The sequence below is a fragment of the Stenella coeruleoalba genome, assembly GCF_951394435.1.
Source record: "Stenella coeruleoalba genome assembly, chromosome: 10".
Lineage (NCBI taxonomy): Eukaryota > Metazoa > Chordata > Mammalia > Artiodactyla > Delphinidae > Stenella > Stenella coeruleoalba.
Genome location: NC_137156.1, coordinates 92,271,374 through 92,287,119, shown reverse-complemented (window position 1 = coordinate 92,287,119; position 15,746 = coordinate 92,271,374). Strand labels below are relative to the sequence as shown.

The 15,746-nt window shown below is 41.5% G+C and overlaps 1 protein-coding gene across 2 annotated transcripts in view; it reads left to right on the top strand.

Moving 5' to 3' along the window:
- The window catches only part of CRBN (cereblon), a 103,415-nt gene that overhangs the window by 47,988 nt on the left and 39,681 nt on the right, over positions 1–15,746 (top strand). The gene's annotated exons all lie outside the window — the stretch shown is intronic.

Genomic DNA, 15,746 nt, shown 5'->3' with positions numbered 1-15,746 from the left:
GATAAAATTAGAAAGTCCTAAAGCCTGTATGGCAGCAAACTTCGCTTTTTAACTTCTGTAACACTTTTCTTACGTAGCTGGGCTCAATGACATGCAGGCAGAAGACAACTTTATTGTCTCCCATTATATGTTCGAATTCACCACTTGGATGAAATCTTGGTCGGATCTCAGAACTTGCAGATAATTATAAAATCTCCCCATAGGGCTTCCCTGGTGGTGCAGTGGTTGAGAGTCCGCCTGCCGATGCAGGGGACACGGGTTCGTGCCCCTGTCCGGGAAGATCCCACATGCCGCAGAGCGGCTGGGCCTGTGAGCCATGGCCGCTGAGCCTGCGCGTCCGGAGGCTGTGCTCCGCAACGGGAGACGCCACAACAGTGAGAGGCCCGCTGTACCACAAAAAAAAAAAAAAAAAAAAAATCTTCCTTTCAGTGCAAGAATAAAAGCTCTAAACTCTTATCTGATAGTAAAGATTCTCAGCCCCAGGCTCAGTAGTGCTTTGAGTCTCTTAGTTTTGCTGAAGCCAGAGGAGACAGAGGGAGCCCCGTGGTTTACTTCTTGGGCTCCTGGTCCTCAACAGCTGATTTACCCTCCAGGCCTGGGACGAGGGAGCGGCAAGCAGGTGAAAAGAGCTCAATCGCATGTGGCTGATGCTGCCATGATTTGGCATCAGGACCCTCTGCACTTGGAGGATGTTTGAATCTATCTCTTTCTCTTTGGTGCATTTTTTTCTCTAGTTGACTACTTTTGTAGGTTTCTCAGTGATTCCCTTCTAGGAACCTCCAGTTGCCCCGCAGGGACATTTCTCTTCATCAAGTCTCATAAGATTCCCTCCCTTAGGCTCTGGAATAACACCACAGGAGTTTACACCGATAGTTGTGAATAAATTACCCAAACCCCTGATGTCTCAGTTTCCCCACCTTTGAAACAAGATGATAATAGAATCTACCTCATAGGGTTCTGAAAAGGATTTAATGGTATTATTAATGTAAAGTGTTTAGACTAGAGCTTAGCATATAGTAAGATCTAGTAATAAATATTGTTATTGTTAATATAATGTACAAGTAGTTTGAAGGCAGTGTCTAGAAGATTATTACCAAAGACACAAATTCCGTGTCTAAGAGGCTAAGAACTAGCTACAAAGAATTCTGGCAAAGAGAAATAAGAAATATGTTCTAAAGTTACACATGATGTCATGGTAAATTAGAAAAACATTGGACTCACTTTCAGGAGACATGGATTTTAGTCCTAGCTCTGCTATCAACTGCTGTGTGTTCCTGAAAATGTAGCAGAAACTGTCTGTTCTGCAGCTCATCTTCCTCCCTAAATTTAGATTAAGAAACATGGTTTTCAGTTCATCTTTTAATTTTGCTGGTTTGGTACTGGCCAAATTGTACAGTCCTCAGTGTCTTCATCTTCAAAATGGAATCAGCAGCCCAGCCCACCCCAAAGTTTTGGTAAAGATCAAGTGAGATGCTCTGTAAATGAGCACTCCGTAAACTCTAAAGCCTTCATTCAGTCACTCAGCATACATTTATTGACCAACTCCGGTCCCAGATGCTATGAAACAGTAAACTGTCGCTAACATCACCATGAAGGAACTAGGTCAACTCCAGTGTTTCTTCTAGCTCGAAAATTCTTAGAATCAAATCATAAAAAAAGGAATCCTTCCCATTGTCCATGAATGGTTTGTAGCTAGTAGCGTAGAGAAACATCGGAAGTAACTCTATCCAACTGAACATCCCGTGGTGATGGAAACGTTCTATGTCTGTACAGACCACTGTGACAGCCACTAGCCACATGTGGCTTCTGAGCACTTTAAATGCAGATAGTCCTACTGAGGAGGTGAATATTTAATTTTACTTAATTAAAAATAACTTATATTTAGGAGAACTTGCAATGTGTTTCACTGGCACTGTTTCACCTGTTGTTGGAGCTCATCGGGCTGTCCAGCCCCCCACCTCTCCACCAGTTGTGACACATTCCTTCCACATCTACCTACATGAAAGCATCTGTCTGTAATGAGGACGGTGCAGTGGTCCACACAGAGTCCAGCGCCAAGAGGGAAAACCATGTGGCTGACAGGGTCTTGGTGCTCCGGCTGGGTGTCAGGCCTGAGCCTCTGAGGTGGGAGAGCCGAGTTCAGGACACTGGACCACAAGAGACCTCTTGGCCACACGTAGTATCAATCGGAGAGAGCTCTCCCAGAGATCTCCATTTCAACGCTAAGACCCAGCTCCACTCAATGACCAGAAAGCTCCAGTGCTGAAGGACACCCAATGCCAAACAACTAGCAGGACAGGAACACAACACCATCCATTAGCAGAGAGGCTGCCTAAAATCATAATAAGTTCACAGACACCCCAAAACATACCACAGCATGTGGTCCCGCCACCAGAAAGACAAGATCCAGCCTCATCCACCAGAACACAGACACTAGTCCCCTCCACCAGGAAGCCTACACAATCCACTGAACCAAACTTACCCATGGGGAGCAGACACCAAAAACAACAGGAACTACGAACCTGTAGCCTGCGAAAAAGGAGACCCCAAACACAGTAAGTTAAGCAAAATGAGAAGACAGAGAAATACACAGCAGATGAAAGGGCAAGGTAAAAACCCACCAGACCACACAAATGAAGAGGAAATAGGCAGTCGACCTGAAAAAGAATTCAGAGTAATGACAGTAAAGATGATCCAAAATCTTGGAAATAGAATGGAGAAAACACAAGAAACGTTTAACAAAGACCTAGAAGAACTAAAGAGCAAATGAACAAGTATGAACAACACAATAAATGAAGTTAAAAATTCTCTGGAAGGAATCAATAGCAGCATAACTGAAGCAGAAGAAAGGATAAGTGACCTGGAAGATAAAATAGTGGAAATAACTACCACAGAGCAGAATAAAGGAAAAAGGATGAAAAGAATGTAGGACAATCTCAGAGACCTCTGGGACAAAATTAAATGCACCAACATTCCCATTATAGGGGTCCCAGAAGAAGAAGAGAAAAAGAAAGGGACTGAGAAAATATTTGAAGAGATTATAGTTGAAAACTTCCCTAATATGGGAAAGGAAATAATGAAGCCCAGGAAGCACAGAGAGTCCCATACAGGATAAATCCAAGTAGAAACACACCAAGACACATATTAATCAAACTATCAAACATTAAATACAAAGAAAACATATTAAAAGCAGCAAGGGAAAAGCAACAAGTAATATACAAGGGAATCTCCATAAGGCCACCATCACCCTGATACCAACACCAGACAAAGATGTCACACAAAAAAGAAAACTACAGGCCATTATCACTGATGAACATAGATGCAAAAATCCTCAAGAAAATGCTAGCAAATAGAATCTAAGAGCACATTAAAAGGATCATACACCATGATCAAGTGGGGTTTATCCCAGGAATGCAAGGATTCTTCAATATACACAAGTCAATCAATGTGATAAACCATATTAACAAACTGAAGGAGAAAAACCATATGATCATCTCAATAGATGCAGAAAAAGCTTTCGACAAACTTCAACACCCATTTATGATAAAAACCCTCTAGAAAGTAGGCATAGAGGGAACTTACCTCAACATAATAAAGGCCATATATGACAAACCCACAGCCAACATCATTCTCAGTGGTGAAAACCTGAAACCATTTCCTCTAAGATCAGGAACAAGACAAGGTTGTCCACTCTCACCACTGTTACTCAACACTGTTTTGGAAGTTTTAGCTACAACAATCAGAGAAGAAAAATAAATAAAAGAATCCAAATTGGAAAAAAAGTAAAGCTGTCACTGTTTGCAGATGACACGATACTATATGTAGAGAATCCTAAAGATGCTACCAGAAAACTACTAGAGCTAATCAATGAATTTGGTAGAGTAGCAGGATACAAAATTAATGCACAGAAATCTCTTGCATTCCTATATACTAATGATGAACAATCTGAAAGAGAAATTAAGGAAACACTCCCATTTACCATTGCAGCCAAAAGAATAAAACACCTAGGAATAAACCTACCTACAGGGACAAAAGACCTGTATACAGAAAACTGTAAGACACTGATGAAAGAAATTAAAGATACAAACAGATGGAGAGATATACCACGTTCTTGGATTGGAAGAATCAACAATGTGAAAATAACTATACTATGCAAAGCAATCTACAGATTCAATGCAATCCCTATCAAACTACCAATGGCATTTTTCACAGAACTAGAACAAAAAATTTCACAATTTGTATGGAAACACAAAAGACCCTGCATAGCCAAAGCAATCTTGAAAAAGAAAAACGGAGCTGGAGGAATCAGGGTCTTGGACTTCAGACTATATGGCAAAGCTACAGTAATCAAGACAGTATGGTACTGGCACAAAAACAGAAAGATAGATCAATGAAACAGGATAGAAAGCCCAGAGATAAACCCACACACATGTGGTCACCTTATCTTTGATAAAGGAGGCAAGGATATACAATGGAGAAAAGACAGCCTCTTCAATAAGTGGTGCTGGGAAAACTGGACAGCTACATGTAAAAGAATGAAATTAGAACACTCCCTTACACCATACAGAAAAACAAACTCAAAATGGATTAAAGACCTAAATGTAAGGCCAGAGACTATCAAACTCTTAGAGGAAAACATAGGCAGAACACTCTATGACATAAATCACAGCAAGATCCTTTTTGACCCACCTCCTAGATACATGGAAATAAAGAAAAATATAACCAAATGGGACCTAAAGAAACTTAACGGCTTTTGCACAGCAAAGGAAACTATAAACAAGGCGAAAAGACAACCCTTAGAATGGGAGAAGATATTTGCAAATGAAGCAACTGACAAAGGATTAATCTCCGAAAGTTAGAAGCAGCTCATCTAGCTCATTATCAAAAAAACAAACAACGCAGTCCAAAAGTGGCAGAAGACCTAAATAGACATTTCTCCAAAGAAGGTATACAGATTGCCAACAAACACATGAAAGGATGCTCAACATCACTATTTATTAGAGAAATGCAAATCAAAACTACAATGAGATATCACCTCACACTGGTCATAATGGCCATCATCAAAAAATCTATAAACAATAAATGCTGTAGAGGGTGTGGAGAAAGGGGAACCCTCTTGCAGTGTTGGTGGGAATGTAAATTGATAACAGCCACTGTGGAGAACAGTGTGGAGGTTCCTTAAAACACTAAAAATAGAACTACCATACGACCCAGCAATCCCACTACTGGGCATATACCCTGAGAAAACCATAATTCAAAAAGAGTCATGTACCACAGTGTTCGTTGCAACACTATTTACAATAGCCAGGGCTTGGAAGCAACCTACGTGTCCATCAACAGATGAATGGATAAAGAAGTTGTGACACATGTATACAATGGAATATTAACCATAAAAAGAAACGAAATTGGGTTCTTTGTAGTGAGGTGGATGGACCTAGAGTCTGTCATACAGAGTGAAGTAAGTCAGAAAGAGAAAAGCAAATATCATATGCTAATACATATATATGATATCTAAAAAAAAAAAAAATGGTTCTGACAAACTTAGGGGCACAACCGGAATAAAGACGCAGACGTAGAGAATGGACTTGAGGACATGGGGAGTGGGAAGGGTAAGCTGGGACTAATTGAGAGAGTGGCAGGGACATATATACACTACCGAATGTAAAATAGATAGCTAGTGGGAAGCCGCCGCATAGGGAGATCAGCTCAGTGCTCTGTGACCACCTAGAGGGGTAGGATAGGGAGGATGGGCAGGAGACGTCAGAGGGAAGGGATGTGGGGATATATGTATACGTATAGATGACTCACTTTGTTATACAGCAGAAACTAACACACCATTGTAAAGCAATTATATTCCACTAAAGATGTAAATAGATAAATAAATAAAATAACATATTTAAATAGCCACACTTGGCTAGTGGCTACCATATAGGAAAGTGCAAATTTCTAGCACGTAAGCAGACGGTGGTGCAGGAAGAAAAAAGAAATGCAGGCCATGGAGTCTAATTTGAGAGATGTATTTGCAACTTGGTGGGAGTATATGTTTGACTGCAGATATTTGGTTTTTTTGTTTTTCAGTTTTGAACACTAGAACTTGGATAATTTGTATGTATCTGGAAAAGACTCCAGCTTAAGTTGTAAAGATTTGCCCAGTTCCTTGCCCTGAAAAGGGGATGGGAAAATCCTTAAGCTTTCTGTTCTTACAGAGTATAATTATGTACGTTTTATGAACTAGGAAGAATCAGGGATTTTTTAGAAATTTTCCACTCATTGGTCCTTAAAACAGGCATGATTTAAGAGGCACCAGATACAAACAAATGCATTTCTTCCTAAGTGTACCATTGTTGGGGATGTAATAATGAATGATTTAGAAAACATATATTAAGTGCCTCTAATTGTGTAAATTCTGTACATCAGACATTGCTGGATGGTATTAGAAGCAGGTAGGCTTACAAATTCACACCCTGAGCAGCAGATTGGCGTGTCTTTTTGAAAACAGATATTCTGAAATGCCTGGTGTAACCAGAGGGATGATAGACTCCAAGTTCAGTCTCATGCCAGGCCCGGGCTTTTCCCCACTTCTATGAACATGGTGAAATTTCCCATATCTATTAAAATGAGATAGCCGGACAGGGGAGACAATGTATACATAGGAAGAACTCTGTGTTTCGCCTCTACTATTCATGCAGAGCTCTTCTGTCACCTGATGTGTCAGCTTTTTCCCACACCAATCAATTCTGTAGTACTGGCTGGGTGTCCTACAGTTCAGTTTGGTTCTGACATAACTACCTAGAGTTAGGCCAGAACCCCCAGGTTAAGGGTCCGGACCCACAAGACTGCCCCACTTCAGATGCCAACCACAAGACCCAGGTTGTCACCTGTGCCCTAACCAACCAGCTATTAATCGGGGTTCCTGCAACAGTTGGGTTTGATAATTTGCTAGAATGGCTCACATAACTCAGGACAACATAATTTACTGCTTTATTATAAAGAATATAATAAAGGATAGAGATGAATAGCCAGATGAGAGAAGCTGTTTCCTTACCTTTTCCGCCTTCTAGATTCCTCCTGCTTTCCTTGGCCTCTTTCCCCCATCTTCACAGCACATTGGTTTAACCTCTGCTTCTGTTGTTCTATCTCCCTTTTTCTCCCCTTGACCCTCTTGCCTCCCTCTTAGAAAGATGCTTGTGATTAGGTTAGGTCCACCCAAATAATCTTGGATAATCTCGCGTCTCACGATCCTTAACTCAATTACATCAGCAAAGTCCCTTTGTGCCATGTAAGGTAACATATTCGTAGGTTGTGAGGATTAGCCTGTAGACACGTGTGGGGACCATTATTCCACCCCAGAGTCCTAAGCAGGTAACAAGCAACTTGAACAGTGAGCAGTGTGCCTCGGGCTCTCTGCTTTGCTTGGACCAGTGGTTCTCTGAGTGCACTTCCTGGACCAGCAGCACCTGGGAACTCGACAGAAATGTGCCTTCTTCAGCCTCACCTCAGACCTGCAGAATCAGAAACTCTAGGGAAGTGGAGCTCGGCAATCAGTATTTTAACAAACACTTAGGATGATACTGACGTACCGTTGAAGTCTGAGAACCACTAGCCTGGGGAATGATTTGGGGAATCAAAGACTGATATTCTTTTCATGCTCTTGGGAGCAGCTGTCTTTCCTGTATTCTCTGTCAAGGAGCGATGTCTTTAAGTTTTTTAGAGGCTAAGTTTCTTTACGATTTAATATCATTATGTATGTGTCATAGTTATTCCCTGCATTGCTCCAAGTGGGACTTAAGATGGCTTACAAAATCCAGTGAAGTCATCTTAAGTAGGTGAAGTTTCAGTCCAGTTTTGTTGCCTCTGGGATATCTGTGCAGGGGAGACAGGGTTTTGAGGAGAGGGCAGTGGAGGGCCCTCTACCCCTTTTCTCCTTTTTACCACCCCATTCTCTACTCCACCAGAGCAGCCTTGCATGTATTAGTTATGAGTCAGAAAACACCTTGTTGGAGGAGGTTGGGTAAAGTATGAAGCCACTGATTTACAGAATTAGAGAATGTTAGAACCAGAAGAGGTCTCCAAGAGCATGTTTCCAAGGCTCTCATTTTACAGAGGACTCTGAGGCTCAAAGAGGTCACAGACAAGGTCACACGGTTAATGTGTGGAAGTCAGTACTAGTGGCCCAGATCCCTGATTTTATGCCAGTCACGTAGCGCCTACAAGACAAATAAAAAGTATGAAGTGTTTTCACCTAAAACAAGGAAACGTGACTAAAACAAGGTGACTCTGACCTGCTCTCATTTCCATTAAGGCTCCATACTGTGAGGAAAATCAGGTAGCAGAATGTGAAGATGAAGATATTGGCTGTAATGCAGAGCAGAATGAAATTGAAATTTATCTGAGGTGTGTCCAGACCAAGAGTAGGCATAAGAAATCATTCTAGTTCTATAGAAATAAAAACCCTTTGAAAGCAAAGGTAAGAATTTTAGAAAATCAATGGGGTACTTGAGGTTTCTGAAGCTAGTTGCTGGGGCAGGTGGATGGGGGAGTGAGAAGTTGCCCGTACAAAGGAGTGGGGTTATGAGAATAATGTGAAAATCCAGATGCTAAATTATAGAGCCAACGCAAGGAGTTCTTAAAATTTCTTTATAGGAATGAAAATATACAAGAAAAGTGTTCACCGTGAGAGCTAGCTGAAGAACGAAGAGCAGGATTTCCTTTCCTTTTTTTTTTTTAACACCTGTATTGGAGTCTAATTGCTTTACAGCAGAAGATGAAAATGTTGATGATTTAAAATGCAGAAATTTCTCACCATGGTCTAACGCATTAAAGTGTGGGGCTTTAAAAATAACCAAGAGAATATTTTCTTGGTTTCTCTTTTCTTTTTCTTTCTTTCTTTCTTTCTTTCTTTTTTTTCTTGTCTTGGTGAGAGGGAATAAGGTTATTCTAGTGGTAAATATGATTTGGGGACTGATGAATTCAAATCATTAGCATCAGTATGTAGGGTCAGACCTCTTGGGAGGGGCTACTGACCCACTTATTAATTTTCACAGGCAAGGTTAGGGGAAATTTTTCCACTTTTAAAAACTTAGTTGAGCAATTTTTAATGCCTTTCTTTTCCCATCTGCTTTCGTTTCTTTATTCATTAAGTAGAAAGAGTGTGTGTGCGAGAAAGCGCGAGCGAGAGATCCAATTTCCCCCTATGCACTCTCTGTAAGTGTCAACTGCGCCATCTGGTGGCAAATGGGTATTGGTGCACCTGGCCTAAATTTCGCTTTGAAAGATGAACAACAAATTTGAAAAATATCAATATCATGATTTCTCATTACCTTCAATCATTAGATACCAATTCTGATGCCACGAATATTAACTAGAATTCAAAGTGAAAATTAACTAGATGCTTGTTGTAAAATATTTGTTATGAAATGAAGGGCAATTAAAAGTTTAATAGATACGAAACTATCAGGTTCTTACCCATAAACAAAGCTTGAGAAATTGTCCAGGTCTGTGATGACAGCTGGGAAGGCTTTTATTTTCCACCCAAACTCAAGGGGGCCCCCCTCAACCCTCATCCTTCTCTACTTCAGCCCCTTATTATTTCTTTCAGATTTATTTTTTATAATTTCCTATTATTTTTATTTGCTTTTTCCTCCAGCATTGCTTTTAAAATGAAGTAAATTTCACAAGATTAGGGATTGCTTTTGTGGTTTACCACCCTTGTACCCGCAGTGCTTTTAGTAGACACTCAACAAATATTTGTCAGTGAATTTAGTTGAACTAAAAATACTTCATAATAAAACCTGAAATTTAAGAAAAGCACTTATATGAACAACCAAATTAGAAAACTCTCTCTGAGTTAAGTAGACTAACATTTTTCAAGAAATTCAGTCAAAGTGGTATGGATATATCCCCAGTAGTTTCAGAAACTGCAGTTTTTGAGGCCATGCTTCTGACAGTAAAACTGCTAGCATGCATCCGTTTTTCAGTGGGGTGGCATTCGTTTTAAAAGCCCCCTTATTTAGGCTGCGGTCTTTAGCAGTAAGCTGGTGCCTTTCAGAATCAACAGTCAAGTCAAAGAACAGCTGGAAATACACATTTGGATGTTTGCCAGATTCCACTGGGTTATTAAGTGACGTTTAGATAACTGACTTAAGCCCCACCATTGTGAACTTCATAACTCGCTGAGCTTGTAGGTGTCAGTGCATTGGAAGCAAAGTGCTCGGGCTCTGCTTTCTTGGACATGAACTTAGTCATGTCATATGAAGCATTCATTTTCAATCATAGTACTACACTTGTACTTTGACGTCTGACAAATGCCAAGTGTTTCCTGACATACATATTCTTATCATGCAAACCTACTTGAGCGGCAGAAGAAATGGTGGAAAGATAACTGAATTGCACGTGGATTTGAGGTGGACACGGTGCAGATTTCATGTTCAGTTTAGTACATTCAATTTAGAGAGCAATCTTGTAGGTTCCCGAAGATCCTTCTAGGGGCATTATCCACTTTACTGAAAGTTCAAGAACCTCCCAAAGGAAAATGGGGTGCAGAGGAATTAACCACCGTAGTAAAGTCTGGCTCATCTTTAGGGGAGGGGATGTGCTCTGGTTGGCCCTTCTTCCTCCTCCTGCCTGCTCAACGCTTGCTGGGGATCCCAGTGAACCCTGGAGAGAGTATGGAAGTGGGGCTCTACCAGCTGAATTATTGTTATTTACAACAGTAGGATCCAAAACTTAATGTTTATTAAAATCACCTGGGAAGCTTGCTAAAATGCAGAGTCCTGGGTCCAGCTCCTTCTATGTCTATAGATGTGTAGGAGCCAGGAGTCTGGTAACCAGGTGAGGCATAGAACACACCTTGGGACACCGCTGTTTACTACTCTCAGCCCTAGGAGTGTGTGGCCTCTGTCTTCTTCACCACTGTTTCCCAAGCACCCCAGGCACATGGTCGGTATGCAGTGGATAGCTTGTAGGGTGGGGATGAGGGATGGGTGGATGGGTGGGATGCTGGATGGAATGATGCAAGATTATGTATATTCAGGAACTTAAAGACAGGGTGCACCAGAGTAGAAGAGAGAATGGTGAAATTTCTAAGGTTTCCACAGATTCTTTGAATTTCTCTTTAAATTTCTGATACATCATATGCTGCATTTGCCCCCTGATTTTCTGTGACCTTTATTTAAATACCATCTCTCTTTAGAAACAGAGTAATTTTGTCACTTGGGATTAAAAATGATATTTTTGTAAAATGGCAAACCATCTTGACATTTCATAACAAACCTTTTAACAAATTCCTGTTCTCACTCAAAACTCTTCTTCCAAGTAGAACAAAGCCTCCCATCGATGGTTTTATAAACACAAAATGCTCGTCTGCCATGAGAGTCCCGTCAGAAGGGCTACAGGGGGGCAGTGGAAACAGGGTAGGCTGTGAGCCAGAACAGCTGGATTCCACCGACAGCCCCTCTTCTGTAATCATCGTGTGACCTTGAGCAAGTAACGCCCCTGTCTGGCCCCAGGTTCCTCACCAGTAAAGTGAGAGGTTTCACCAGATGGTCTCCAAGGCCGTGTTGGCTGTACATGTTTTTTAGAATCACTTCGAGGCTTTGGATTTCCCCCCATACCTCATCCTTGGGAGCAAAAAACAGACTTTCCTGAAGGCCTCCACTGAGTATATTGGGGGAGGTGGAATTATGCCCCCTAAAGATGTCTGTGTTTGATCCCCAAAACTGTGCTATCTTACATGGAAAAAGGTATTTTGCAAATGTGATTAGGTTAAGGACCTTGAGTTGGGGAGGTTAACAGGAATCATCCAGGTAGGCTGCGTCTAATCACGAGTCCTCAAAATCAGAGAACCTTCCCTGACTGTGATCAGAAAGAGAGATGTGATGATGGAAGGGGGGTCAGAGAGGTCACTGGTGGCTCTAAAGACAGAGGAAGGGAGCCCGGGGCCAGGGAGCACGTGCCGCCTTCAGAAGCTGCGAAAGGCAAGGTTCAAGCCTTCCCTGGAGTTTCCGGAGAGGAATGCAGCCCAGCCAGACCCGAAGTGGACTTCTGACTTACAGAGCTGTAAAATAATAAACCTGTATTGTTTAAGCTGCCACGTTTGTAGTGATTTATTGTGGCAGCAATAGAAAACTAACAAGTATGCCCAAAGAATCTAAGTACTAGTCAGGAGTTTGGTACTTTCCATAGCTCATTGGGTGGGAAAACCAGGACCTCCTGGGAGAGGACTCGTGAGGGTCATTTGACCTGGCCTCAAACTCATCAGGATCCTCACTTTTAGACGTTTTGACCTGGGTCTCTAAAGAATTCCTTTGAAATGTGTGTGTGTGTGTGTGTGTGTGTGTGTGTGTGTACATATATGTGTATGTATATGTACATACACCAGTATATTCAGCTAGAGTGATTTTTCAGCACCCCTAGGAAAACCATTGAATGGTCTAAAAACACACTTGATAACTCATAACAAATGCCACTCAGGCTAAGCCAGTTGCAGTGGGTACACCCGGTACAAATAGTAAAAGGACCTTCTGAGGCAGCTAGCCTCTAGCATGTAGCTCTGCATCATAAACGGAATGAGTCTGGGTCTGAGGAACTTGGAAGCCAAAAGTAGCATCCAGATACGTGTGAAATGATAGAACAGAAGGGGACCGTCACGATCTCCCAGGCCGCCTCCTTCACCTGCAGGGAACTAAACTGAGGCTCAAAGGATCAGGAACTGCTCCAAAACAAAACCTGAAATACTCTTTCTGCTACAGCAGACGTTCTCATCAATGAGAAGAAAGCAGGATTGGAGAGTAAACGTTTATCACAGTGTCTTAGAATCTGCATTGCCTCAGCCTACCTCAAAACCTCACGTTTTGAGGTCTTGCTCCCCAAACCAGGAAACTGACCCTGATTTGAGGGGACAGCCGTGGAAGGCGAGGCAGCTGGATGTACGAGCTGACACATGAGCTGTCAGCTCAGGCTGACTAGAGACTGGCAGACACATCCCCAAATAATAAACAGAATCTCTGCTTTAACGTGGTCTACAATCTACTGTGGCCTAAATTATCTGGAAGTGTGGATATCATCACTAGTTTGTTTGATCCCTTAACTAGCATTAATGATCACCATTTAGAATGATAGAGCTGGAAGCAACCTTAGGAGTGTCTAGTTCATTCCTCGAATCACACACACGGAAACGGACTCCAGAGGTTAAGGGCTGCATCCTAGTGGCAGAGCCAGCATTTCGGCCCCATTCATCAACCCCCAGGCACTTGCTCATGCCCTCTGCACACTGGAACCTACATGATGCTTTTCTGTGAGTGAAGACTCTTGAAGCATCATGAAAAGTGGTTTTAGTTTCAGTCCATGTACTACCTTGTCAGTCTGAGAACTGTGTCTCTTGAGGTCAGAAGTCATGTTCTCCGATACAGGGGGAAAAAATGGACTTGTAATCCCAGCTCTTGGGTGAATGAATAAAAGGCATTCCACTTCTAGGCTGAGGACACAGCTTTTTCAAGAAGACTGGAATGGAAAGCACTCGTTACTCGCCAGTGATTTGATACTCTAATCACCACAGTGTTTGGGAAAACCACAAATTCCTCACTCACTCTCCTCTCATCCAGGTAGCACTGTGTGAGCCGTGTTATTACACAGTGATTATCCAGACACTCAGCTTAATATACTTAACAGTAGATGTCCATCCAGAGTCATTAGATAAACTTGAATTTGATGTGAAACCTGATTTGAAGATGTTATTCAGATACGTCAGACCTCAAGCCTCTGCTCAGATTGCTCAGATCTTTATTCCTGATTCCTCTAAGTTCACTCTCTGAATGAAGAGCCACCCAAAATGCTTACCTGTCAAGTGCTACCATTTTAGGAAAATTCATTTTACTGTTAATGCTTAAGGGACTGGGGAGGATTTCAGAATTGGGGTATCTGCATTCTACTCTGATACTTGATGGGTGTCCCTGTGCTAGTTTCAGATCTCATCCTAGACGTCAAATGCATATGTAAGACGAGTTGCGTTCAATGAGTACTGTATGTGGATTATCCATTTGCAATGATTGATAATGCCACAAAATACTCTTAACTTTGAAACTGTGAGTAATAAAATGTTATCTTACTTTGATTGTTCTGAATGCACTTTAAAATCATGCAGTGCCTTGGAGTCATTGCAGAGAATATTGCCTTTTATAGGTCATGGAACCATAGAACTCTGGAAGTGAACAGGACTTTATGTCATTCAGGTGAGGGTTGATAACTAGCTTTTGTATAGTTGCCAACTACAATTGATTGGTATGGCTCTGGTATGCCATGCTAAGAATTCTTTGGCTACTGGGGCTCAATGGACGAGTGTTATGTGATCGATTAGCAATCTCTGCCCTGGCCAGGAGGAAAGAATAGTCACTGGCAGAGCACATATGTTCTGTCGTTAACAAGTCCAAAATTTACAAGCAGCTCATGCAGCTCAATAACAAAAAAACAAACAACCCAATCCAGAAATGGGCAGAAGACCTAAATAGACATTTCTCCAAAGAAGATATACAGATTGCCAACAAACACATGAAAGAATGCTTAACATCATTAATCATTAGAGAAATGCAAATCAAAACTACAATGAGATATCATCTCACACCGGTCAGAATGGCCATCATCAAAAAATCTAGAAACAATAAATGCTGGAGAGGGTGTGGAGAAAAGGGAACCCTCTTGCCCTGTTGGTGGGAATGTAAATTGATACAGCCACTATGGAGAACAGTATGGAGGTTCCTTAAAAAACTAAAAATAGAACTACCATCCGACCCAGCAATCCCACTACTGGGCATATACCCTGAGAAAACCATAATTCAAAAAGAGTCATGTACCAAAATGTTCATTGCAGCTCTATTTACAATAGCCAGGACATGGAAGCAACCTAAGTGCCCATCATTGGATGAATGGATAAAGAAGATGTGGCACATATATACAATGGAGTATTACTCAGCCATAAAACGAAATGAAATTGAGCTATTTGTAGTGAGGTGGATGGACCTAGAGTCTGTCCTGCAGAGTGAAGTAAGTCAGAAAGAGAAAGACAAATACCATATGCTAACACATATATATGGAATTTAAGAAAAAAAATGTCATGAAGAACCTAGGAGTAAGACAGGAATAAAGACACAGACCTACTAGAGAATGGACTTGAGGATATGGGGAGGGGGAAGGGTAAGCTGTGACAAAATGAGAGAGTGGCATGGACATATATACACTACCAAATGTAAAATAGATAGCTAGTGGGAAGCAGCCGCATAGCCCAGGGAGATCAGCTCGGTGCTTTGTGACCACCTAGAGGGGTGGGATAGGGAGGGTGGGAGGGAGGGAGATGCAAGAGGGAGGAGATATGGGAACATATGTATATGTATAACTGATTCACTTTGTTATAAAGCAGAAACTAACACACCATTGTAAAGCAATTATACTCCAATCAAGATGTTAAAAAAAAGATACTTTCTGAAATTAGAAACTAAAAAACAGAGATGAATAACCTGAGGCCAAGCATAGCTCAAAGGACGGCTGACAGTCAGCCAGCTGGTCTGCGTCTGAGCAGGACGGGCCACCTCTGTAATGTCACCTCGTGACTTCTAGAAAATAGGAAATCAAATAACAGTTTCTTGGGTGTCTAAAAACTTTGGCAGGGAAAAAAAAACCCACAACAAAGCAGAAAAATATATTTGGATGGTGACGTACATTACCTAGGAAATTGGTGACAGTTTATGGAAAAGTTC